The sequence below is a fragment of the Papio anubis genome, chromosome 3 (assembly GCF_008728515.1).
Source record: "Papio anubis isolate 15944 chromosome 3, Panubis1.0, whole genome shotgun sequence".
NCBI classification, from domain to species: domain Eukaryota; kingdom Metazoa; phylum Chordata; class Mammalia; order Primates; family Cercopithecidae; genus Papio; species Papio anubis.
Window position 1 is genome coordinate 100,427,656 of NC_044978.1, and position 27,398 is coordinate 100,455,053.

At 41.2% G+C, this 27,398-nt stretch overlaps 1 protein-coding gene across 4 annotated transcripts in view; it reads left to right on the forward strand.

Moving 5' to 3' along the window:
* Window positions 1–27,398, forward strand: part of CRACD (capping protein inhibiting regulator of actin dynamics) — a 278,246-nt gene that overhangs the window by 190,965 nt on the left and 59,883 nt on the right. The window contains exon 1 of one of the 4 annotated variants that reach the window (XM_009207057.4): window positions 2,913–5,810. The exons of the other annotated variants lie outside the window; for them this stretch is intronic. The gene's annotated coding sequence lies outside the window, so the exon portion shown is untranslated. Of the gene's footprint in view, window positions 1–2,912; window positions 5,811–27,398 lie in introns of those variants that run through there. 4 annotated transcript variants of the gene reach the window in all.

Consider the following 27,398-nt stretch of genomic DNA (forward strand, 5'->3'; position numbering starts at 1 on the left):
GTGCAGCTGTGATTAAGTCCATTCACACACCCACCAGGTTTGCAGATGCCCTGCCACGCTGTCAGCATGATGGATGGGCCTGCATTACGGTGGCTACAGTGGGGGAAAGCAGGAAAGGAGCTCAGAGCGTTATCAGCTGTTCAGCCTACAAAGTCCATGTTATAATAATTGCCATTTTCTTTTGTGTTTCTGGTTGACGTATGGAAAAGGGCAGACTATAAAGTGCTTATGAAATTTTCCTTAGCTCTTCACTCCAGTGTGGTTACTCATTACAGGGCTTGTGTGCTTTCTGGATCCATTAGTCCTCATTTCTAACTTGAGTGGATTTCTGTTTATTGCAACCAAAGGGCCTTGAGTAAAAGAAATTCTGAAAGCACACGTTTATACATCTTTTTATCTGACCATCAATCAATGGTTCAGTTCTCCAAGATAAACTTTAATTTCTGAAATTCTGTTTCATTGAGTCTTATAGAAGTTTTCTGTGCTTGCTCAATTAATAAAAGTCACCGAGAGAATGAGTGAATAAAAGCAACTAAGGTGAATTACCGCTCCCAATTCCTCTGCCTCTAATTTTATCAAGGGACTTTTGTTTCTCTTTGGAAACCGGCATTTCTCTTATTCATTTAATAAGTGAATACATAACTAGAGACTGCTATGTTCCAGGCATGGTTAATAGATGCTAGGAATGTAAAGATAAGGAGGACATGGACCTTGCCCTCCAGGAGCTCATGGTTTAGTGGGGGAGACTGACAAATAAACCAGAGATTACAGTACAGGAAATGCAGTTTAAGGGTAACATTGGGTGCTGTGGAAACACACAGGTGCAATACCTGATCAGCCTTTGGAAGAGCTCTTGGAGGTGATCAGGTGATCAGGCGATCAAAGAAGGCTCCCTGTAGGAGACAGCACCTGAAATGAGTTTGGAAGGATGAGTAGGAGTGAGCCAGAGGGAGACACTGAAGGGCGTATTCTATGTACATGGCCTCACATGAGCAAAAATAGGAAGGTATAAGAAAGTCTGGTTCTTTCATGCCAAAATATAAAGTAAGTTTTGTTCCCCAAAAATATCTCAGAATAAAGAGAGTTGCCTTATATTTAGATTTTCAAAAATATTTTGTATTACAGGCTACTCTCTGATTTACTTTATTTTGAACGACAAAGTAAGAAACAATAGCCTGAAACTACCTCTGTCACTGCTAGTTTGTATGCCTATGAAGGTCATCATAAAAGGAAGCAAAGAAATTCAGTACAGATTTAGTGGAGTATTGGGGTGGGGGATGACTTCACAATTGCAAATCTTGAATATCATTGCCAATAAACCTTCTAAAAATCACTTGAAAATGAAATAGAATTAGTGGTTACTTTGTGGATATCATGAGTATACAGCCACAGGATGAACGGAAAAATAAAACTGTCCTTATTTTAAGCAAATGGATATTTGTGGCTTGAGATAAAATTTCCAGTTATAGCATCGTATACAGATGAAAAAAATGTTTCCAGTTTCACGTAGAGTAAAGCTATTTTCACTTCCTTCTCCTAAATAATAAAGCTATTTTCCTTCCAAATCCCCTAAATAATAAAGAGAATAAGATATAGACATGCAAGCTTTGGTGACACTAGGAGATGTGTAGCCCTGAACTAGGATCTATGAAGACTTAACAGTGGTGCAGGAATGGCGAGAAAGTGGTAAGGAACCTACGTTCCTGCAAGGATGAGCACCCAAAGAACCCCTGAAAAGCTCAGAAAAAGACGTCGGGGGTCACAGGAGGCACAGGCGATGGGAAGTCAAGGATAGGGATTTTAGGAGAAAAAATCTGTCCATGGAGCACTTGAACCCCATTTTCCTACTCCCATTCCAGATTGATAGGGAAAAAGCCTCCTCTGCCACCACATAAAACCAGAAGTTCATCCTCTGGAAAAAGAAAATCAGAAGACCACCAGGCTCCAAGATAGCAGGCAAGGGAGGGTAGGAGCGAGGACCCTATGTGAAAACAAGAGTACATGGAAGTTTGTACACTTCATGGTGACTACAGGCAGCCTGGTGCACCAGGTAAAGGGTAGAAGGATGCACCCCTAAAGCGCATGAACCACCCCAGAGAAAATCCTATAGATACTGTCATTTGAGAGTCCCAAGTTTGGAGAGGCTCCTGATGTCCCCCACTATTTTCCCTTTATCCTTTTCACTAATAGAACTTCCCCATGTTTTGACAAAGAATATGGATGGCTGGGTAGAGTCTACCTCCCAGATTCCCCTACAGTGGGCTGTGTCCACCAGCTAAATTCTTAACAGTGGTGTGAGCAGTTTCTGCCTCACTCTCTTAAAAGAAATCAGCTTGTCCTTGCCTTTCTCTCGCTCCCTTCAAGAGTAGGCTGTGGATGTGGTGCCCATGAGGGAGCCTCAAACATAGATCAAGATCAAGGCCTTAGGAGATGGTGATCAACCAAAGATCAAGGCCTTAGGGGATGGTGGAACAACAAAATAGGAAGAATAGAAAGAGTGGCAGCATCTACTTGTCCTGTGCCGCTCATCAACATAAGGAATGTTAGAAGAGACAGAAATGAACTCCTAACTTGTTTAAGTCACTGTATTTTGGAGCCTCTTGTTTGTAGCAACTTAGTCTATAAACAAATACACTATATTAAAAAACAAAACACCTGGCTTTTTGCTCAAATATGTATTATAATTTTCTCCAAAATAGCACATTATCCAGTGTAAAATAGCATTGGATTTTTTTTAATGGCTTTCTTTTTTTTTTAATTTTTGTGGATACATAGCAGGTATATATATTTATGGGGTACATAAGATGTTTTGACATGGGTGTGTAATGTGAAATAAGCATCATGGAGAATGAGGTACCTATCCCCTCAAGCATTTATCCTTTGAGTTACAAACAATCCAATTACACTCTTTAAGTTATTTAAGAATGTACAATTAAGTTATTGATTGTGGTCACCATATTGGACTTTCAAATAGTAGGTCTTATTCATTCTTTCTTTTTTTTTTGTATCAATTAACCATCCCCCCTCCCCCAAAGCCCCTTACTACCCTTCCTGGCCTCTGGAACCATGCTTCTGCTCTCTATGTCCGTGAGTTCAAAGATAGTATATATTTAAATTGATCAAAAAGTCTTCCAAAGACACTTCTTTTTCTCTTTTGCTGGGAGACAGGAGGATTGTCTTACTGGGAAAATGGGAGCCTACCTGAGATTCAGGACCACTGTGTTTTGGTTTCTAGTCTAACATTCCAGGAACTTGAGAAGATTCTGAAGGCAGAAGTACAGAGTGTGAAATATGGAGTATAGAGTGTGAAATAGGGAGTAGTCCTGGCTCCCATTAAAATTTACATAATGGAGGTTCCCTAAAACCAGGAGGGGGGTCCATATGCTGGCAATGATCTTATGGGCCTGATAATGATCCCCAGAGTTTTGATGTGAGCACCTGGATGACTTATGCTCCCATTTTGTGAAGTAATCATAAGGTGTTACACATTTAGGAAAGAACATGATGGGTTTGGTTTTAGACATACGGAGGTACCTGCGGACATCCAACTAGAGGTCCAGGCTACAGATCCACAGCTTAGATTGGCTTTGATGTAGATGTGTTTTTTATTCTGTTGCTAAAATTCAGCTAGTATATATGTCAGGGTGGCTGTATCAGGTGGTAAAATTCTGAAATACTCTGTACTCATTGGTAAATAGTCATTTCCTTCAGACTCCCAAATGCCTCCCATTTCCCACACACTAGCTGTTCTAACCCTTCTTGGGATACCCCCATACCACCCTACAGTCCGTGACGAAAGGGTTAATACCTGGCCCACAAGTGGCCCTCCAGGACCCTGCCCAGCCCTGTGGCTGTCCTGTCTGCTCTGTTTGTTAAAGTTTTAAATAAAACTCCTGCTCACAAATCGTGAAGGTGGAACACGTTTCCCACATAGCCATGCCCTTGGTCTGTTTCACAATCTCCCACAAATCCCATCCTAAGCTGCCCTTCCAGTCTAGCTGATCTCTCTCCTAAGTGTCCTCTGCTGCAGGCAGCATTAATCACCCTCTGCTCCCTGACTCCCTGCATTTTCTCACCTTCATTTGTTTGTGCTCATTACTCAAAATTTTCTCTGATTTCCAAACGTTCTGTGTTTTATTCATCCTTCAAAGCCAACTCATTTTCCCTTCTACAAGAAAGCTGCCTTCATTTAGAAATGATCATTCCATCCTTGAAATAACCACCCTCTTCTCATGGAGTATATCACTTCCTATCTTATTTAATACATTAGGAACATATTATGTTATCTTAGTATTTTCTCTAAAGTCTTTCTCGTAGTGGATAAGTAATAAATAATTGTTGAATGAATCCAAGTATGAAATCTAAATCAAAAGACTCTACCAGTTACCATTGGTCTATGGTTGCTAGCAATTTTATCACTTCTTTAGAATGTCTAATCTCAGAATCCCTGAAAATCTCCCTGGCTCTGATACCTATACTATCTTTTGTCACATGCCAAAAAAAAAAAACAAAACTAAACTAAACAACAGTAACCAAAAGCAAACAAATGCAGAAATATTTACTGGCTTTCTGAACTAAAGCCTTTGGTACTTTCAGTTGTGTTTTGGTCATCTCTCTTTAATGTAAAATGGTAAAAGTGATTTTCCATTTCCTGCACTGACTTTAATTAATCTTCCAGAAACGCTGGAGCAGAGCTTTTCTAAGGAGTGTTGCGCTGTTTGCTCTACTGCAGCAAATCAAGCTCCTATTGTAACACTGGTGGCATAGGATGAGTCATTGCTTTGGCTGGGACAAAGTGTTTCCTGAAGTCAGATACAAGAGCAGAATACCTAATGGTGCCTTAGTACCTATATTCTGTCTCAAACACTCAGTCCCCTATTGCCCTTCATTGAAGTAAAGGAAAAATCAAACTTCCAATGTTTGGTTGAGGTAGCAGATAATTTGCACTCAAGGTCACTGGCATGTAAACAGATTTTATTTTCCTTGCAAACATTGAATTGCGTTTTCTCTCTCTTCTTTTACATAAGATTCAAGCAAAATGTAGACTATGTTATGTACCATGCCTAGTCTGTTTTATAAAGAAGCAATGTCTGGCATTTGCCCTAGGTAGATACTGATGGAGAGGAGGATGGGCAGGAGGCATTGGCTACAGCCTGAAGGGTACCTAAAGCTGTGATTTCGAGCCCCAACCTACTGGCCTGCGCTCTCAGCCAGCTCTCTTGATATGCAGTGCGGTTCTCAGCGAATCTTTGTCAGATGTGAGGGAAGAGACACTTCTTGAGTTGCCATTTTTCTGTCCTCTGAAAGTAAAAAGTGCTGAATGGGACTAAAGCGTCTCATCTCTGCCCTCTCATCTCCCTCCTTTTTCGTTGATATCTTTTAATGAAAAGATTATATATCTTCACATGGGGCCTTAGGTGGAAGGTGATTGCAAGTGAGGTTACTTGATGTGTCTGTAACTGCAGGGTTGGGAGGGATGCATGCAATGCACAGTCACGGGGCGGGCAGTTGAGCTGCTTCACACAAGGGTTCTCAGAGCAACTGTCAGGGCAGAATCCTGGACTGGATCCCCCATTGGCTGTTTTCTCCTTACTGGAATTAGACCTATGTCCAAAGCCAATCCAACAGTAACTGCACTCACCTGACTCATACTGTAGGAGCTTTTGGTCATAACATACCAAGTGCCCTACTGAGCTTCTGCATGGGGCATGCACACTCCCATGGCGTGATGTCTGTGATGGAGGATAATTTGCCAGATGGAAGAATCTCATGTTTAATCAGGAAACTGTAGGCTTCAGGCAGCCCAGAAGGTAAGTGTACAGAATGTAAAGAAAAGGCCCTGTACTTGCCCTCTGAAATTGGGAAATGGGGGAAGAAACAGGCATCTGTTGTCACTCTAATGACATCAGAGTATGGCTTCCAGCTTCCTGCATTCATGGCAGCAGTTTTCTAAGACAGTGAATTCCCCAACATTGTTATTATTAGTTGTACTTAGGTACTGGTATTAGTGCTAGTACTGGTATGGCTAGTACTAAGAATCAGTGCTTGGGTACTGGCATTAGTACTTAGATACTCAAAAAAGTTCGAATATATTCATAGTTGGCCCTTTGCAAGTCATTCTCTCCTGCACTTTTATAAGCTTTGTTGAATGTGAGAGAAAGAGTTGTGATATTGCTAGGACAAGGGAGTTGCAAATAAGCTTTGAGCTCTGTGATCATCCTCTGTCATGGGGTTGTGGGAGAAGCAAGGCTAAAACCCACTGTGACATGAGACCCTTTTGCACACTACAACCTCTCCTTCTGCCATATAAGCTAAGAGTTGGGGCCCAGGCGTGGACTGTATGTTTTGAAGCTCTTGAGTCTGTCTTACTAGATCACTCCTACATGGTGAAGCAGTATTCTCATGATAGTCTTTTCTTGCCCTGGCTTTATTTCTTCTGTTAGGAGTAATTGATGATATATTAGCTACTTTTCCAGCTGTGATTTGGCAGTGGTTGAGTGGCAGCTGATAGTAACTCAGGAATCTAAAGAAAAGACCATTTTGGCTTTCAGAGTTACATAAAGGATCTCTGCCTTCCTCTCCTCCAGTAGTTGGCAGCCTTCCAATTGATAAGTAGGAAAGAAAAACTCACCTAGAGAATCCTGTTGTGAACTGGGCACGGTGGCTTAGGCCCATAATCCCAGCGCTTTGGGAGGCTGAGGCAGGTGGATCACCTGAGGTCAGGAGTTCAAGACCAGCCTGGCCAGCAGGGCAAAACCCCGTCTCTATTAAAAATACAAAAATTAGCCAGGCGTGTTGGTGTGTGCCTGTAATCTCAGCTACTCAGGAGGCTGAGGCAGGAGAATCACATGAATCCGGGAGGGGGAGGTTGCAGTGAGCCAGGATTGCACCACTGTACTCTAGCTTGGGCAACAGAGTGAGACTCCATCTTAAAGGAAAAAAGAGAGAGAGAGAGAGAATCCTATTGTGAAGCCTGGGAGTGGACTTTGCATGGGATGCCTCATACTTACAGTACTCCACAGTATTTTATCAAGATAAATAACATGGGAGAGTGAATTCTACGAGGCTGAGGATTCTGTATGGTATACCCAAGGAAATGAACAAAACATCACAGCAGCACCAGAATGTGGAATGAATCTTTCCAGTGGGGGGCTGTGGGATCCCCCTAGAGAATACTCAGCTTATCGTTCCAATACAGGCTCTTCTTACAAACTAGCAGCATTATTTGTTTCCCACTGAAGAATCAGGAGCATCGCGGAGAACAGCACAGTGCGATTTGTTTTCAGAGAGCTTCCTTCATTCAAGTGGTTAGAAACTATTTCTCAAAATAATTTGTCCTGTGTCAGAGCTGACATCTTACTATGGAAAAATGCACATTTGAGGAACCTGGTGTTGCTCATACCTGGAAGACTCTGTGTTTTAAAGGTTTTAGTAATTAATCTGCTCACTTTTGATGAGCTAGAACTAAAACTCAGCCAGCTAGGTATTTATTAAGTGCCTACTTTGCTCCCATCATAATGAGGCAGGTCATAGGCATCGATTTTTAAAAATTAAGATGCCATCAAGGCTCAATGCATTATTTACAGGCAGTAAATCTTACCAGAATACCAAACACCTGCCTTGGCAGTTATCTTTCAGAGACTATGAAAGCCTCCATCTCCGCAGAGACCCCTTGGAGTATTTTGGAGAAAGGGAGATGCCTCCCTGAGCCTATTTGCTCTTTACCCCAGAGCCTTGCACCCATCTGCTGAGATCTGTGCCATTATTAGGAAATAGTTTGGTTTCTGGCCATCTTAGAAAAAAGGAAAATTCCTTGTCTCCTGGTTCTTTGAACTGTAATTTAAAATTGTATGCGTGCCCGTTACTGCCTTTGCATCTGATTTATTACAAACATTACTAGTTTATGTGTTTGTCCAGAATTGTAGGCAACTTGCAGGAGAGTTAACATTGTTTTCTTACTATCCAGAATACCGCCATGTGCCAGTGAGATCTAATATGTCCTGGGATTTGGGTAAAACAAGATAAAGAAACCTTATTCCATCTTCAAAATAAATCTGAATTGCCCTGTAAAATATCTAAAGCTCTTTAACGTTCCTTCTCATTATGTACTTCCTAGTATTCTTTTACCTCTTTACCTTTTTCTTTCTCACATTTTGATTCTCTATATCCCACTATTCTCCTTTCCCTTCTTTTCCTCTTCCTAATTCCTTTTCTCTGTTTTGATAATAAGTAAGAAATGCCATATAATGGTCAAAACATACCCATTCATTAATTTTAAAAATGTCTTTTTTTCTCTTGTTCCATCATTGGTATCTAATAAAACATTTCTTAATACTAGCTAGCAATATAATAGCTAATGTTTTTGCTGGACATTCTGCTAGGTGCTTTGTATACCATATCTAATTTATTCCTTACAAGTCAATAAGCTGGGCATTATTATCACTCCTATTTTACAAACAAGAGAGCAGAAACTTAACAGATTATGGAACTTGCCCAAAGTCTCCTAGCTGGTAAGAAAATTGAGACTCAGAACCAATGTCTACCTCCAGAACTCAAACACCTTGCAAAGAATGAGCTCTCAATCTAGTAGTATCCCCAAGACACACTTTTGAAATGCAGCAAAATGATTAAGAGCGTGGTACTTGGAATTAGACAGACTTGGTCTGAGTCTTAGCACTGCCAGGGATTAACTGTGTAACAATGGGCAAATCACTTCACCTCTCTGAGCTTTCATTTTCTATCTATAAAACATGGAAAATAATACCTCACAGAGTGGTTGTGAGGTGTTACATGTGAAACCTTAAGCCTGGCACATGGCCAAAGTTTAATACAGTTCACTAATGTTACTATCTATGGAAAAAATAGTATTCGTTCCCCTTGCAACCAACTTCATTTAATTAAAGCATATTTCAAAATAGCGCTAACTGTCCTCAGTAACCACTGGGATTTTTTCCTTGATGCACGTGTCTAAAGATTCCTTGAATCCATTCATGTCTTCATCCTGCACAGCTGCCTGCAGTTAGTAACAAGTTCTGGAATTTCCCACGTGATGTATGAAGGAGCATAATATAGTGCTTCCATTTAATGGTTCCAGAATAGTCTTCTTCCATCTTTTACTTAATGCCCTGGTGGCATATAAATACTTTGGATATTTGGTCTGGGAAGGGAAGCCCTGAAAAACTGATAGAGAGGAATACAGTGTGCCTTGACCGCCTGAGTCTTCTGGTCTCAGCGCCTGCCTGGTCAAGTGTCTAGACATCAGGCTCAGAGTCGAGAGGCCTGGTTTCTTCACTCATTTAGCATCTAACCTTGTTCAGTTAGCTTAACTTCTCTGATCTCACGTAGAAATCAAATAGTGACTTCACTGTCACTTCCAGCTCCTTGAAATTGATATTTGAAAGGCATTCGAAAAATATCAGGTGATGCGATTCAGCAGAGATGTGTCCGGTGTGTGCAGATTTTATTTCCTTTAGCCCAGGCCGGAATTTTATGTTGAAAGTGAAGCATATATGAAAAATAAAGCGTAATACTTTCTTAAAGTTCCACCCCAAATTATGAGTATTTAGGTTATGCTCAAAACCAAGTTCAGTGACCACTAAGGCTCATGTTTAATAAGGCGTTCTTTTTTCCTTAATTGAGAAGTGGAAGATTTTGTGAAACTCTGGTAGAGTTTTGGTACTTGAGAAGCAAAATGATCAAAGCCAAAGTTGAGATCTCAGCAGTGTGAACATCAGCTCTGGCTTTGGCAATGTCAGAGAGCTTATTTAATCGCTCTGGCAGCTCTCAGCTTGTTTTTGCACACAATGCTTTTGCTTCATTTAGGCAGAGTGACTGCCACATATGCAATGGAGTGTAGATAAATAGTTGTTGACTCTTGCATCTAAATGCCTAACTTACTGGGAAATGTGGCCATTTTTCTTGATCAGTATTTCTGAAATGTTTTTTACTTGATCCAGAGCAAGAAATATGTTTTATATCAGAACATGTGTATGTATAAAGTTTTGTATACATATGCGTATAAACTGCAAACAGAATTATCAAGAAGTAGTACCAACATTATGTTGTATTTTACTCTATTCTCTTCTTTTCTATTATACTTAGTGTTATTAAGCAATTTTGGTCATGACCCACTAAATTGATTGCAAGGTTCACTAAATGGGCTATCTATCACCCACTATTTGAAGAACACTGGCCTTAAGATTCCTCTTAGTCCAAAAAACTACCTTACTTATCTGGGCTTTACATACCCTCAAGGAAAAACTTTACACACTCTTTCAGTTCACTCCCAATACACACACACACCACCGGCACAACCATCTCTAACACCACCCAACTATTTGAACGCCTAGGTAGAGATAACTCCATCAGGTGCTACCAGGCATTTTTTTTCCCCCTAACAGGCTTCAACTTCCCACAGGAGGCCAGAATTAGGAAAACTGTGAATTGTGAAAAGCAGCATACTCTCCTAACTTTCTGTGGGTTCACTGGCATCAGGAACTCAAGAATTTCTGTGCTGTGCCAGTGCCAGCTCAAGGCTATAGTATTGACTGTAGGACTGCAGTCAATACGCATTGGCTAGCCATAGTCCCAGATCTGCACCGAATAGAGTGGAAACAGGGATCTTGTGAAGGTAGCGTTGAATAGCACTGGTGATCCATAGATAGGCTGAGTTTAGCATGCAGGATATAAAGTTACAGGATTATTGGAGCAGGAGTCCAGGCAGAGTGCATATTCCTCAATACACACGACACCAAGAAAAGCAAACAGACAAACACAGGTTAGCACAGTCTGGATATACTGGGGCAGAATTGGTTGGTGACTGAAGCTGTCTCTTCGTATCATTGGCTCATAATTCCAAGGCTGTCTGAGGCGCGACTTTGCCCCTAAGAGTAGAACCTCAGGACTTAAAAGGAACCCTGAGTGGTTCATGTAATTTCCTGATGTCTTAGAAGTGTGTCTGAAGGCAGGTTCACATATTCTGTGCAGATTTGAGATTCACATGTTAGTCACTCTTCTCAGAAAACCTCACTGGGCCTGACCCCAGGGTAGCAGTGGGATGACGGGGCCTGGGGATTCGTATTATAGGACTGTGACCTATTTGTTCTCCATGAGCATGTTCTTCCCTAGGAGTAGAGACCTGCATCCTGACATAAAGAGGAGACATGAAACAACTTGGCTGTCTTTTAGCAACTTACAGACCATACTCTGGCCTCTCCCAGGCCCTGAAGGTCATTTATTTTGCAAAATAAGCCACAGCAATAACACCACTAGCAAAAGTTGGCGAACAAACCAGGAATGGAAAAAACATAATGCATGTAATTAATAGGTAATTGATAAAGTTATAAGTTTTATGAGCCAGATATGTTCTAAACTTTCTTAGTTTTTTAAAGAAACAGTTCATAGAATTTATATCTAGGAGGGACCCTCGATAGTTCAGTCACCTCATTTTGCAGATGTAGGAACTGAGGTCCTAAGAAGCTAGAAAATGGCCCAGGTGGCCAAGCCAAGATCTTTTTAAGACTCCAGGGCTTGTTTCCCCACTCCTCACGGTCCCTTCAAGTAAAAAGGATTTCTCCTCATTGCTAAGAAATAGTACACAAAAATGTCATCATTTGAGCCACTGTTCATGGACTCAGTGATGTTAAAAGCAAAAAGCAAAACAACAAAGCAAAACCAAAAACACAGCAATAGTTGCCCAAAGGGGCTGCTGCATTTAGGTCATAGAAATTTGAACCATAATGTGTGTGCTTCAGGAGATTTCATGAGATTTCCTGATGCCAGCTGTGGGGCTCCTGTGACTGTCTTTGAGGACTTCGGACAGTGAAGGGTTGCGTAGCTAACACATGCATTCCTAAGTCACCTGTCACCATAGGGCCCAGATTATATCACAAAAGCAGTTCCCAACCATAAAAGGACAAAAGACAGCTCTGGATTGTTTTCCTTTACTCCTACGTCACATGAGTTAGTGGTCACTATTCAAAGAGGCAACACATCCAAGATATGGGTGGAAACTTCAATCATTGACCCTTTGAATCTCAGAATTGGAAGGTCATCTGTTCCACCAGTATCTGGTGCATGAGTTAATTGAAAGATTCTGCAGAACATGTACCAATTGCATCTCTTTTGTCTCCCCAGAATAGGACCATGCCAGCGGGAATCTATTACTGGTCTGAGCTGTTGTCTAAGATTTAGTCCGGGAAAGAGGAATGTGGTCAGAGGACAGTGATTGTCACAGGGCTGTTTCATCCGCACGTAGTGCTCTCCAATGAGAGCAGAATAAGAAGCCAAAAGACATAAACTGTGTCAGTGCAACGGAGTAAGTCTAGGATCAAGGAAGAATAGCCAGACAGGACTGTCCCACCCAGTCTGGAATCCTGAGACAGACTATAGAATTTCATTACAAATCCTTTAAAGCAGAGTTTTGTGGGGTTTTTTTTTTTTTTTTTTTTTTTTTTTTCTGTTCTCAGGAATCACATCAGTGTAGCACTATTCACAGATCGGCACGGAGGACAAGGCGACTTCTTATTCTTTTCCTCAACCATCTGAACACTAAAGTTTTCATTCTGCTACCTCTTGGGTTTGTACTTAATGGATCTCATCTATTCAATAAGCAATCAAGCACTTTGCAGTGGGTCCAGGGAAGGTTAGTATCACTTTGACCCTGGCGCAGTTCCCACTGACACCATCTAGAACCTCTGCTAAACTTATCAAGAACTGATACTCACATAGTAGAACTAGTGACTTCTGCCCTACATCTCTAAGAGCTTTTACATACTCCAGCATGGTTTGAGAATTTGACTTCAAACTCACCTTTTATCCAGCAGGAACTATTACTGAACCTGCCCCTAGCTTTAAAAAAAAAAAAAAAAAAGATCAACTGGCCGCAGTGGCTCACGCCTATAATCCCAGCACTTTGGGAGGCTGAGGTGGGTGGATCATGAGATCAGGAGTTTGAGATGAGCCTGGCCAACATGGTGAAACCCCATCTCTACTAAAAATAAAAATAAAAAAAAAAAATTAGCTGGGAGTAGTGGCAGGCACCTGTAGTCCCAGCTACTCGGGAGCCTGGGGCAAGCGAATCACTTGAACCCAGGAGGTGGAGGTTGCAGTGAGCCAAGATTATGCCACTGCACTCCAGCCTAAGTGACAGAGCAAGACTCCATCTCAAAAAAAAAATTAAAAATTGGCCAATCAAATCATTTTGAAATCTATGACTAAATAGTTATTTAATTAACCTGTATTGACTCTCTGTATTATCAATAATTACTACAATTTTTCTCATGATTTCTAGCTGTCTAACTGATTAGCCCATTTGCAGTTAAACCAGTGATAGCCACAACAGTTACTAAATGTCCTTTTCTCAGCAATCCTCAATAAACACTCTTTTCTTCAGGGCTCATTTCTGGTTTATCAGCACCATTCTGCTCTCAATTTAATGAAGGCACTAATGTAAAGACACAGAAACCTTGAAATTTTTAACAGTTCATGGTTGAAAGAGTACCAAATGGAGACACTGACTCTTTTAAAAAAAAAAATCAGTTAGCTTGTTTTTAAAAGAAATCAGTAACACTGCAATAACATCACAGAGGCCACAAACTTGCAAACATGATGCCTGGACCTGCTGAGCCGAAAGTAGCAATTACGTATTGGTAAGACCTGTACTGGCCAAAAGATGAGAAAGAAATCCCGCTAAATTTTATGGGCTATCCATGTCAGTGAAATTTCTAGGGGTCTAGGGCTGTGAGGCATGTTGAGATATCCCTTCTAAGGTGAAAGATAAGTTGTTGCATATGACCTCTCCTTTTAATCAGAAAAAAAGCATTGTGTCTGGTGGCTTTTCTTTGGATTTTGGAGGCAACATATTTCTGATTTGTGTTTGTTACTTTGGCCCATTTACCTTGTAACCCAAAAACTGCTTATTTTGAATAGGGACCAGGACAAGAGAATGTTCTGCAGCAGGTCCAGACTCCTGTTCAAGTTGCTCTGCCATTTGGGCCGTATGACCCAGCAAATCCAATGTTGCTTGAAGGGTCCTGGCTCATAGGGATGCTGTTTGGAGTACTTGGCTGGCCCCCACAGGATTCACAGCTCACACACTTAGAATTTTGGAGCAAAACTCTGCCATTCTCTCTAGATAACTACTGATAGAGTTTGACTGTGTCCGTACCCAAATCTCATCTTGAATTGTAGCACCCATATTTCCGACATGTTGTGGGAGGGACCCATTGGAAGATAATTGAATCACGGGGGCGGGTGTTTCCCGTGCTGTTCTTGTGATAGTAAATAAGTCTCAAGAGATCAGATGGTTTTATAAAGGGGAGTTTCCCTGCACAAGCTCTCTTCTCTTGTCTGCCACCATGTGAGATGTGCCTTTCACCTTTTGCCATGATTGTGAGGCCTCCCCAGCCCCATGGAACTGTGAGTCCATTAAACCTCTTTCTTTTGTAAATTGCCCAGTCTCGGGTATGTCTTTATCAGCAACATGAAAATGAACTAATACAACTACTCTCCTTTTAAGGAACAACTTTGGCCCAGTTATGAATATTAATAGAGACTGAATGCTTAACCATGGGCCACGAAGTGTCCATGAAGCCTGAGCTGCCTACTCTGAACTGGGCATTGTCTGACCCACTACACCATAAAGTTAGGAATGCACAGCAGTACTCCATCATCAAATGGGAGTGGTGTCTACGTGAGATCTGGCTTGAGCAGGCCCTGAGGGCACATTTAAGCTGAACAGGAAGTGGCCCAAATGTCCATGGTCCTCATTCTTGCTACATTACCTTCTTTCTCTCAACCCATATCTGTGGAATGTAGACCAAAAATAAAATTCTAAGTCCCCCAACAGATTGAATGGACCCCTTCTTGGCCAAGGGCATTCCAAAGTAAAACTGAAAAACTAGTTCAGATCATTATGGGAAGGGAGGGGGGTGCAGTCATACCTCATTATACCCTTCTCCCTTTGGAATTCAGGCACAACTGACCAGCGTTAACGTTAAAACAGAGATCTTAAGACTAATGGAACAGACTCTTTGAGGCAATAAGATACATTACAAAATAACAGATAGCGGGCTTTGAAAGAAATGGAAGTGTTTTACCCTGTAGTATATTTTGATGTTCTTTTTTTTTTTTTTTTTGAGATGGAGTCTTACTCTGTCATCCAGTCTGGAGTGCAGTGGTGTGATCTCAGCTCACTGCAACCTCCACCTCCTGGGTTCAAGCAGTTCTCAGGTTTCAGCCCCCCAAGTAGCTGGGATTATAGGTACCCACCACCACACCTGGCTAATTTTTGTATTTTTAGTAGAAATGAGGTTTTACCATACCGGCCAGGCTGATCTCAAACTCCTGAACTCAGGTGATCCACCTGCCTTGGCCTCCCAAAGTGCTGGGATTACAGGCATGAGCCACCGTGCCCAGCCTTGATGGATTTTTTAATGGCCCTGCAGACTGGGTGCAGTGGCTAACACCTGTAGTCCTAGCACTTTGTGAGGCTGAGGCAGGAGGATTGCTTGCACCCAAGAGTTTGAGACCAGCCTGGGCAGCATAATGAGACCTTGTCTCTACAAAAAAAAAAAAAAAAAAATTAGCTGGGCTTGGTGGCACACACCTGTCGTCCCAGCTACTCCAGAGGATGAGGTGGGAGGATTGCTTGAGCTCGGGAGGTCAAGGCTGCAGTAAGCTGTGATTGTGCTACCACATTCATAAAGTGCAAAGTCCTGCAAAACTGTCTCTTGTGGGGGAAATCTACATTCTGTAGAGGTTCTCCTTCACCTTCCAGGTCTTTTTCTGATTCAGGAGAGATTAACTGAGAGTCTGGTGCCTTTTTAAGTCTGATAAGAAACATTGGCCAGGCATGGTGGCTCATGCCTGTAATCCCAGCACTTTGGGAGGCCAGCGCAGGCGGATCATGAGATCAAGAGATCGAGACCATCCTGGCCAACATGGTGAAACTCTGTCTCTACTTAAAATACAAAAATTAGCCGGGCATGGTAGCATGCACCTGTAGTCCCAGCTACTTGGGAGGCTGAGGCATGAGAATTGCTTGAACCTAGGAGGCGGAGGTTGCAGTGAGCCTAGATCGCACCATTGATCTGCCTGGCGACAGAGTGAGACTCTGTCTCAAAAAAAAGAAAGGAAAAGAAAAGAAACATTTACCATCTAGTCTACGAGGAGGCTTCATCTGCATAAGAAGAAACTTAGCCTCTACAACTCCTTATCTTAACCCAGCCATTCCTTTCTGTTGATTCCAAGACTTTAGATGATAACTTAACTCTTTCAACCAATTGCCAGTCAGAAAATCTTTGAATCCACCTATGACCTGAAGGTGCCTCCCCACTTTGAGTTGTCTGCCTTTCCAGACCAAACCAATGTGCACTTTTACTGTATTGATTGATGTCTGCTTGTAGCTTCTAAAGTGTCTAAAATCAAGCTATAACCCAACCAGCTTGGGCACATGTTCTCAGCACCTCCTGAGGCTTTGTCATGAGCATGTTCTTAACCTTGGCAAAATAAACTTCTAAATTGATTGAGACTTGTCTCAGATACGTTTTGGTTTGCAGGCCTTGTGGGAGTTCCCTGTGTCTAGTTGACTGAGGGAGAGAAAACTCAGGCCTGTTTAAAGTTGGTTCTGCACAATAATGCAGGCACCACCCAAAAGTGATAATGCTGTAGCCCCATTCTGGGACAGCCCTGCAGGACAGTGGTGAAGGGAAATCCCCCCAGTGGGTAGAGCTTTGAGCAGTGCATCTGATTGTTCATCTTGCTTGGAAGGTAAAATGGCCAGAGGTACAGGTCCATACCAATTCATAGACTGGGCAGTCAGAGATTTGGAAGGAATACAATTGGAAAATTGTGACAGAAAGGTCTTTGGGAAGAGGTATGTGGATACATCTCTCTGAATGGGCAAAGATTTTAAGATATTTGTGTCCCATGTAATGTTCACCAAAATATTACCCAACCATATATGCTCTAAGTCTGAATCCAGTATATGGCACTCTTTCTCTCATAGTCAGGATTCATGGGTCTGCAACTAAAATACAGATTCAGTCACTCACCACTTGCAGAGTTCAATTAACAAGAGCGAGTCTGGTATGAAGAAAGTGAATTTATTCCAAAGCTTAGCTTACAGGAAGAGGTACAAGCTCCTGCCTTAAAGGGTACTGCTTCCCTTTTGGGGCAAAGAGCAGGGGCTTTTAAAGTGGGACTTGACATGAATGGCATGCAGGGGAGGGAGCAAGCTGATGTGGGGTCTGCATGACTCACTTCATCTACCGGATGGTCGAGCTGGCACCGTTGTGGGCAGAACTAGGTTGTAAGGAGGCTGTTGCCTTGAGATCCTCTCTAGGTGGGAGAGAATTCCGTTGAGGGCACACTTCAGGTTGTAAATTGACTGTTGTCTCTTGAGGCCATCTCCTGGTGGGAGAGCTCAAATTCTAGAGCTTCTAAGCAAGCACATAGATAAGCTTGCCCTGTAGGGAGTGCCTAGTGAGGGGAAGGTAAAGGTTATAACTGCATTTCTAAAGCAAAAAGTAGGAGGTGGGGAACAGGGGGAAAGGAGGAAAAAGAAAAGAAGTTATTTAAAAACATAACTCATTCTCTTTCTCTTAGAAAAATGGAGTACTTGGTTACAGGTCCGGGAATCAAGGGGTAGAAACAAGAATGGCTCCCTTTACTATCACTCCAGTGATCCACTATGAAAATTGTTGTTTTCCATCCTTAGAGACTTGGTTCCAAAGGGAGGGACAGTGATTCCATTGAACTGGAAGCTGAGACTGTCATCCGACCCCTTTGGCTCCTGCCTCTCAGTCAACAGGCAAAGCAGGGGGTTGCTGGATAGGCTGGGGTGATTGGTCCTGATTTCTAAGTGTAAGCTGCTGCTGTGCAATGGAGGTGAGGTAGAGCTTGTCTAAAATACAGGAGATCCCTTAGGGCCTTTTAGCACTCCCAAGTCCTGTGATAAAAGGCAATGGAAAACAATAACAATCAGAACCCAATTGAGGATGGCTAATGGCCCAGATTCCTCAGGGATGCAGGTTTCAGGCTTCCCACCAAGCAAAGAATCACAAGCAACTGAGGTTTTTGCTGAGGGATAAGGAATATAGAATGGTTAGCAGAGGAAAATAGCTATAAGGATCTGCCATGACCACATGCCTGGTTGCAGAAGCAAGGACTCTGAGTTATGAGTGTTTCTTCCTTATTTTGTTATGAATGTGTTTGCATATATATTAACCAAACATTTTTGTTTTCTTCCCTCTCTTATCCACTTATCTAACATAAGATATGGTAATGATAGTTAACTTTCTCTCGCAGTGTTTAAGTTGCAGAATATCAGAGAAGTGTGAACGCCACCCAAGGACTTTGCATCCTCTTCTGGGGGAATGGGTTAGTGTGATTTCAGATGTAGGTGGGATACTTGTATCATGTTGGTGAAAGGATAACTTTCTTATTGACTTTATTAAAAACTTGGAGATTAAGTATTGTTTAAGGACATGTGTATGGATGCCAAGTTGACAAAGGGTGGAGTGTGATGATCTTTTCGATATGTCAACTTGGCTGGGATATAGTCCCCAGTTATTTAATGAAACTGTAATGTTGTTTAATTGAGCTCTTGTGAATGTATTTTATAGGTGTAATGAAAGTCCACAATCAGTTGACTTTAAGTAAGGGAGATTACTTGAGATCATCTGGGTGGGCCTGATTCAATACATTGAAAGGTTTTAAAAGCAGAGCAGAAGCTTTCCTGAGAAAATACATTCTGCCTTCGGACAGCAGCTTCAGTTCATGGCTGTGAATCCAGCCTATTCTTCCTGATAATTTTGCCCTATGGATTTCAGACTTGCTTAGCCAGGCCTTAGTATGAGCCAGCTCCTTGCAGTTTATCATCTGTCTGTCTGTCTTTCTGTCTATCTGTCTATCTATCCATCCATCCATCCATGCATCCATCCATCCATCCCTCTCTCCCTCTCTACCTCCTGCTGGTTCTGTTTCTCTGAAATCCCTCAGATGTCCTTGAAAGTTTTGTTTTGTCCATCACCATAGCCAGCAGGGCCCAGCAGTGATCCTACAGCTGTTGGGTGTTCAATACTCTGTGTAGAACTGACATGATTTTAATGTGTTCGGCCTTCGTGTAAAGGTATCCTTTGCTGAGGTAGTTTGTTACCACACTGATTCTGCAAGGCGAGATAGCAGGCAGCTCCCCTGCCAGTATTTTCCACCCAAAGTCAGTCATTGATTCATCGCACCCTCTGAAACTCAAGCGGTGGCGGAAACCGGCAGTGGAAGGAAACACAACCCACACATCTTCTAGCATGTGGGAGAAATGTCGCCAAACACTGAGGCTTCACATTAAAAATATCTCCGCTTCTGTTACTGCTTCTTTTTTTTTATTTTTATTTTTGAGACGGAGTCACACTCTGTCACCCAGGCTGGAGTGCAATAGTGCAATCTCGGCAACCTCTGCCTCCTGGGTTCAAGTGACTCTCCTGCCTCAGCCTCCCGAGTAGCTTGGATTACAGGTGCCCACCACCACATCCAGCTAATTTTTGTATTTTTATAGAAATGGGGTTTTACCATATTGGCGAGGCTGGTCTCAAACTCCTGACCTCAAGTGATCTGCCCACTTCAGCCTCCCAAAGTGCTAGGATTACAAACATGAGCCACCACACCTGGCCCCCTGTTACTGTTTCTAAACGTTATTTTATTTCTCCTGTGAATTATGAAACATATGTAAAAGGAGGTTCTAACAGAGTGGAATAAAACTAGAAAAATTAAAAATTGATATGGTTTTGAGAGATGGGGAAGGAGAGGATAATAAACAGCCAAAGAGTTGTTATTTTTATTGATAAGTCCTTGCCTAGACCTAGGTAAGTACAAACCTATTTCAGGAGATTCTATTTAGGCGCATATAGTCAGCTCTGCTATAAAGCCATATATGCATTGCTAAAAATCCACATACTTTGCAAAATCATGAAATGAAAACTACAGGGCTTATGGGGAAATGGGGAATGTAGCATTATACCCAAAAGAGTCACCGTACTAAAAAAAGTCACATACTAAAAAGGATAGGAACCTAATGAAAAATGTAGCTCAGTTTTGTACATGTCAGATGGTTAAGAAATATGTCAGTACAATAAATATGACACTTTGCCTTGAAAAAGTCCTGAAATTTGCCTGTGGACTTGGATGTTGGAAGGGTTGCAATTTGTGCGGTGATGGAAGAAGAGTCATCTGAAATCGGACAGAAACCTGTAACACTGCATGTTGATGGGCATAGGCATATTTCATAATCACTGGATACCTTAGTGATCTGAAGTATCCAGAAGATATTTGGGGTTATGTATGTATGTGTTTTGTCTTATTTCTACACACTTCAGTTCAGCTGGGTGCAGTTTTCTACATTCTCCTAGTGTAAACTTGTCCAACCTGTGGCCTGGAGGCCACATGCAGCCCAGAATGACTTTGAATGCAGCCAGCCCCACATAAAGTCATAAACTTTCTTAAAACATTATAAGATTTTTTTGTGATTTATTTTTATAGCTATCGTTAGTGTTAGTGTATTTTATGTGTGGCCCAAGACAGTTCTTCTTCCAGTGTGGCCCAGGGAAAACAAAAGACTGGACACTCCTGACCTACTGTTTCTCACAGGGTGAGATAACATATGCCAATCACGTTGAAACAAATTTGCACTTTCAGAACAAGGGTGATTGCAGGACTGACTCTAGAGCATTAAGAGATCACTGTCCTTTATCTGTACTTTCAAAATCCCAAAAGTCCTTTGTAAGTTTAACACAAATTTATTTGTTAGCAAAGCTTAATGTGAATACTGCTGTTTTCCTAAAATGTTGCACTTTGATTATTAAAGTGCTGTCATAGACCCCATGAGTTTCTGAATATACCTGTATAGAGTTGGAAAAATTCTGATTTCCAAAACACATCTGGCCCTAAGGGAAGAGGGAATGGGTCTATGTTGTTGAGCGTCTGTTGTTGAGTGTCTGGTTTGTGTCAGGCATTATCATGGGTGCTGCAGATGCAGAGACACACAAGGCACAGTCCCTGGAAGACCCAGGGAACTCGAAGTCTAGGAGGGACTACTACACTCTTTGTGCTGTTGTGGTAGATGTCTGTACTATGCACAAGCAGAGGACAGAAGAAAGAGTCATTCTTTCTAGCCAAAGTGTTCAAGGCAGGCTTTCTAGAGAATGTGACACCTGGATTGTGTTTGCGGGGAGTGGCTAGGAGTTCTCTAGGCAAAGGAGAAAGTCATTCCAGGTAGAAGAAAATGTGTAAAGGTGCAAAGGCACAGTTACAAAACAGCAGGTCCAAAGTCATCTCTTAAATGTCACACATCTATAACATGGTGTATTAGTTTGTGAGGGCTGCCATAAGAAAGTACCACAGACTAGGCAGCTTAAACAACACAAATTTATATATTTGTAGTTCTGGAGGCAAAAGTTCAAGATCAAGGTGTTGGCAGCAATGATTCCTTCTGAGGCCTCTTTCCTTGGTTTGTAGATGGCCATCTTATCCTATGTCTTTATATTGCCTTCCCTCAGTATGTGTCTGTCTCCTAATCTCCTCTTATGAGAGCACCTGTCGTATTGGATTAGGGCCCACCCTACCTAGCTTATTTAACTTAATTACCTTTTAAAGACCCTATCTCCAAATATTTGCATTTGGAGGTGCTGGGAGTTAGGACTTTAAAATATGAAATTTGGAAGGAATATTTTAAAAATATTTTTTAAAGATGAATTCACACATGGGCTGGCACAAGAGAAGCATGAGCAAAGCACAAAGAAGCTGGAGGACGGTGTGATGAATTATCACTGGAGTTGAGGGCTTGGGAAAACTTTAAGGACATAGGTCTTGAAGAATGAGTAGAATTTCATCACGTTGAGTTGTCCCCGATCTCTCTCTATGTGTTAGTCTGTTCTCACACTGCTATAAAGACATACCTGAGACTGGGTAATTTATGGAGAAAAGAGGTTTAATTGACTCACAGTTTTACAGGATGTACAGAAGGCATGGCTGGGGAGGCCTCAGGAAACTTACAATCATGGCAGAAGGCAAAGGGGAAACAGGCACATCTTCACATGCTGACAGGAGAGAGAGAGCGAAGGGAAAAATGATACACACTTTTAAACCACCAGATCTTATGAGAACTCACTCACTATCAAAAGAACAGCAAGGGAGAAATCTGCCCCTATGGTTCAGCCATCTCCCACCAGGCCCCACCTCCAACACTCGGGATCACAGTTCAACATGAGATTTGAATGGGGACAGAGCTAAATCATATCACTCCCCTACTACAAAACCCCATTATAGTAGTCTCCCTGAATAAAGTCTACCTTATGCTTAAAAAAAAAGAAGAGAGAGAATTTCATCACATTGAAAAGGAAGCAAATCCACGTTTTAGTCCTGTGTTAGAAGCCTAACCACATATACCACATAACACCACGTATGCCATAGCCTATGCACCTAAATGTCCAGGACCTGGTATTCCCTGAAAGGGGCTGGTCCCCATGTTCTCTGCCTCTGACCCCTGACTTGTGCAAGCCACAGTCTCTGCTGCCCCTGGGCCTCTCACCATCTGTTTAGGGACCTCCTACACCTTCTAAAAGAATAGTGATCTTGTCTCTTCATTTTCTGAATCAGCACACCAGTGAATATCTATCGGGGGAACCAGCCCCCAGTATTTCAACGTAGGTTCTTTTCTATTTTCCCTAAGTGTTGGCCAGTCTGAGAAATAAAGGGAAAGAGTACAAAAGAGAGAAATTTTAAAGCTGGGTGTCCAGGGGAGACATCACATGTCAACAGGTTCTGTGATGTCCTCTGAGCCGTAAAACCAGCAAGATTTATTAGTAATTTTCAAAGGAGAGGGAGTGTACGAATAGAGTGTGGGTCACAGAGATCACATGCTTCGGGGGCAACAAAAGATCACAAGGCAGTAGGTCAGGGTAAGATCACAAGGTCGGGGCAAAACTAGAATCTCTAATGAACTTCCATGTCCTGCTGTGCATGCATTGTCATTGATAAACATCTTAACAGGGTTCAAGAGAGAGAACTGGTCTGACTAGAATTCGCCAGGCTGGAATTTCCTAATCCCAGCAAGCCTGGGGGCGCTGCAGGAGACCAGGACGTGTTTCATCCCTTATCTGCAACTGCATAAGGCACACACACCCCCAGAGCGGCTATTTTAGAGGCTCCCCCCCCCATGCATTCTTTTCCCAGGGCTGTTAATTATTAATATTCCTTACTGGGGAAAGAATTCAGCAATATTTCTCTTACCCATTTTCAGTAATAAGAGAAATATGGCTCTGTCCTGCCTGGCTCCCAGGCAGTCAGGCCCAGTGGTTATCTCCCTTGTTCCCTGAACATCACTGTTATCCTGTTCCTTTTTCAAGGTGCCGAGATTTCATATTGTTCAAACACACATGCTTTACGAACAATTTGTGCAGTTAATGCAATCATCACAGGGTCCTGAGGCGACATACATCCTCAGTTTATGAAGATGACGGGATTAAGAGATTAAAGTAATGACAGGCATAGGAGATTATAAGAGTATTGATTGGGGAAGTGATAAATGTCCATGAAATCTTCACAATTTATGTTCAGAGATTGCAGTAAAGACAAGTGTAAGAAATTATAAAAGTATTAACTTGGAGAACTAACAAATGTCCATGAAATCTTCACAATTTATGTTCTTCTGTCATGGCTTCAGCAGGTCCCTCTGTTCAGAGTCCATGACTTCCCATAACAATTTCCTCCACACTTCCCCCAGAAAAAGAGAAAACCGTTTCTTCTTTCCTCTTGTCACTGGAAAAGCTGCCATGCTCACCTTCCCTCATGTTTCCTGGAAGTAGAGTCTCAGTCCTCAGTCTTGCCATAGCATGGCCCTGGGGAGCACAGCCTATCTGACATGTGGCCAGCTCCTCCGTCATAACAGAAATGTGCTGGGATTATGGGGCCCAGCAAAACTCTGCCAGCCACAGAGGACTTGTGCGTGCCAGTGTATGTCTAGTCATTTTTCTTAGCAGTTTCTTCTCAGAAGTATTCAGATATTCCAGAGCTAAGAAAAGGATCACAAAATTCTCCTTAGTAAAATTATAGGATTCAGGCCATTGTTGTATACATGTTTGAAATCAGAAGTTGAAATAAACATTATTTAACCAAAGTAGTCCAAAATGCTTGTCAACTCATTCATCTTTACTGAGCAGTGTGCTCAGGGGTATAGAGGAGAGGGGTGTGTGTGTGTATGTGAAAAGAAAAGAAAAGATGTTTGAAAGAAATAATGAAGGCTGTTTCCCAAAGTGTGTTCACAGGAACCCTAGTCTCACTGGTTGTTGAGAAAGTCAAGTTTCCACAGCCAAACAAGGCTTCTGAGGCTGAAATTCCAAACAAGTTTAGGAAGCCTCGCATATCCTCCGCTCTTCTGGAGAGCAAATGTGATAATGGCATATTAAAGACTCCGAAAGGTCCCATAGAAAACAAACAGATTTAACTTTATTTTTCCTGGATTCTCAAAAATGTACTGGTACCAACCCATAGGGCACATTCTGATAAATCCCAGAGTAAGACATTTATGATGCTTAAAAGGGACTCTCATAGCACATTTCTGTTCCTCACTCGGAAGCATATCCTAGAAATCCAGTGCAGAGGAATTGGATGCTTTCATTATTTTAGGTTTAGAAACTAAAATGTAGGAATTGCATCTTTATGACAAATGGAAAATGAATCAGATTTGCTTGACTTGCCTAGTGATTTTTAATTTTTAGAATCTTCTATATAAACTAGTAATTACGATGATGCAGCCATCAAATGGTATGTAATTATACCCTTGAAATAATGGATAATGATCACTTTTTTAAGTGAAAAAAAAAAGAACTGAAGTAATTATTGGATGATGAAAATAAATTAATTCAATTCAGTACTTAAAAAATGAAAATTACTGTGATCCCTGAAGCAGTATAGATGCATATATAAGTACTTTCATATGGAAAATTACAACAGAAAAATGCTGAAAGATTAAGAAAATGTGGCAAACACTGCCTTTTTTCCTATAAATTCTATCTTACAGCTTAAGATGGCAAATTTCTAGAGAGGCTGGTAAGCAGATGTTTCATAGCTAGTAAAAGATGGGATCAGGATTTAAGACAAGTCCTCTTGTCTCTGGGACCCACATACTTAACCCTTAACTAGAGCTGCAGTGAGAACAAATAAATTGATAGTGACATTTCTTCCCTCCTGTCCCCTTCTTCCCACTGCCCAACCACCTAACAAAAGTAAATTTTATGTTGTTAAAGTCAAAAATGCCATCTTAAATACTACAATGTTGGAGAACACTTTGCTAAACTATACTTCTGTATGGCAGTTGTTCTGGAATATTTCCCATTAGCATTGCAGAAGTGCTGTGTTTCACTACATTGTTAAAATTGCTTCCATCTTTTAGGCCCCATCTGTGTACCACAAAAACATTCACATCAGCAGTTGTTATTTATCAAGAAAATAGCTGCTACTGATGACCATGCACTTAAACCAGTTGATTCTGTGAAGACAAACTGCTAATACTCCCCCAGCGTCATAAACTGATCATAAAATAGTTTATCTAGTGGTTGCTAATAGACACATGCTTAGGTTTTCATAATGGTCATGCAACATAGGATTGTAGAGCTTTGAGAACTTGCTTTTTTGACCTGAGAGGTCTTATATTCGAGAATATCAATTGGGAAATCAAATAAGAGTATAACTCCTTCCCTAGTTTATAAAATTTTATTTCCTATTAATGTCACTTAAGTTTTGCTGCCTGAATGTAGGATGGGCTGAAATGTAATTTCTGAGTTTTTTTGTGAGGTCAATGCTAGAAAATTCATCAAGTGCCACAGTCAATAATAAAATAACCATTAAATACACTTTTAAATTTATTTAAGAGTTAAAGATATTTCTGGTGGAAAGTGTATTACTAATTTTGGAAATGAGGAAGGGGAAATTATTTTTCATAAATGAGATGTCACCAAACACTAATAAGACTTTGGAGCAGAGTTTTAACAATAGCATCTATGTTCTGAGTCCTCCTTTGAAGGGAAATTGGTGTTTGTAGTACTTAGAACCTCTTTTTTTCTTATGGTAAGAAGGATTGGTTGTTGGGTGGAGAATCCAGTTAGGTTTTACTGTTCATTTACCTTCCTGATAATAACTAAGGCATTGCTGAAACAGCGTTCCCATGTGATTATAAGTGCACTGTCTGACACTTGGACTTTGTTCCATTTTCCAGGGTGATGCGTGTGTACTTGTGTCAAGTTATTTCCCATATTAAGTGTGACACAGAATGATAGGGAGCCTTTTTGTTAAACAGTCTTCAAGTAGGCTAGCTCTATAAATGGGCCACCTGAAGGAGGCCATTCTTTGCTGCCAAAACCCTCCCAGTTCTCAGAACTAAGGCTTCCAAATGATGGCACCCTCTCCCAGCCTTTTTCTCATCCTTGTGTGTGTATTCAGCTCCTTCCGGAGCCTGTTCACTTTCTGTTTCCCCCGACAATATGACCAGCGCAGCAAATAGTTTATATAGTAGATGCCACCATTCACAACAGTGAGGTGACACAGAGGACCTCATCAACCCTCTTAGCTGACATGCAGAGATTACCTGTTGGTTAAATAGATGAGTAAACTGTTTAGAAAACTATAATTTAATATCTTTGTTTAGAGTTAACTCAAATTAAAGCTTAACTGAACATTATCAAATTCCCCTGACTTTATGGCAGTGATGAACTTTTTTTCTAGTCAATAAATTCTAACATAATCTACAATTCTCTGCTTATCTCAAAAGCTGAATCTGCAGATCCAGGCTGGGATAATAATGTCATAATTGATATTCTTATAATGTTGCTGTTGTGTTTTAGAATATTTCTGATGAGAAATTTTGGGGTTATAGTCAAGGAGCAGTGTTGGGTAAAAAAAGAAGCAATTGTAAAAAAAATTATTTTTAAAAAGATAGAAATTTGGGAGTTTGATATTTAGTGGTGAAAAGGCAACTGATAGAAAAGGAAAAATAATTTTACCTTGGAAATAAGTGGAATATAATATAAATAGCCATTTGACCACTTACCGTGATGCTGCCAAACTAGAAAGCAGGCATTGTTTACATGTTTTCAGCCTCGGACAGTCGTAGAGAAAGTTTTCAATTAATACATCAGTCATTGCCAAAGATCAGTTATAGAATAGTGCAATAATGATACCTGTGGTGCCTTACAGAATGTTTTTAAATTTAAATTTTAAAAAATCAACCTTTGGAAGGACATTCTTTTGACACATGCCTAATGCTCTTGGATGATCTTCAGAAACTACTGATTATAGTTCTTAAATATTATTCATTGAAGATTTTACGGATAACAACCTAAAGTAGCTGT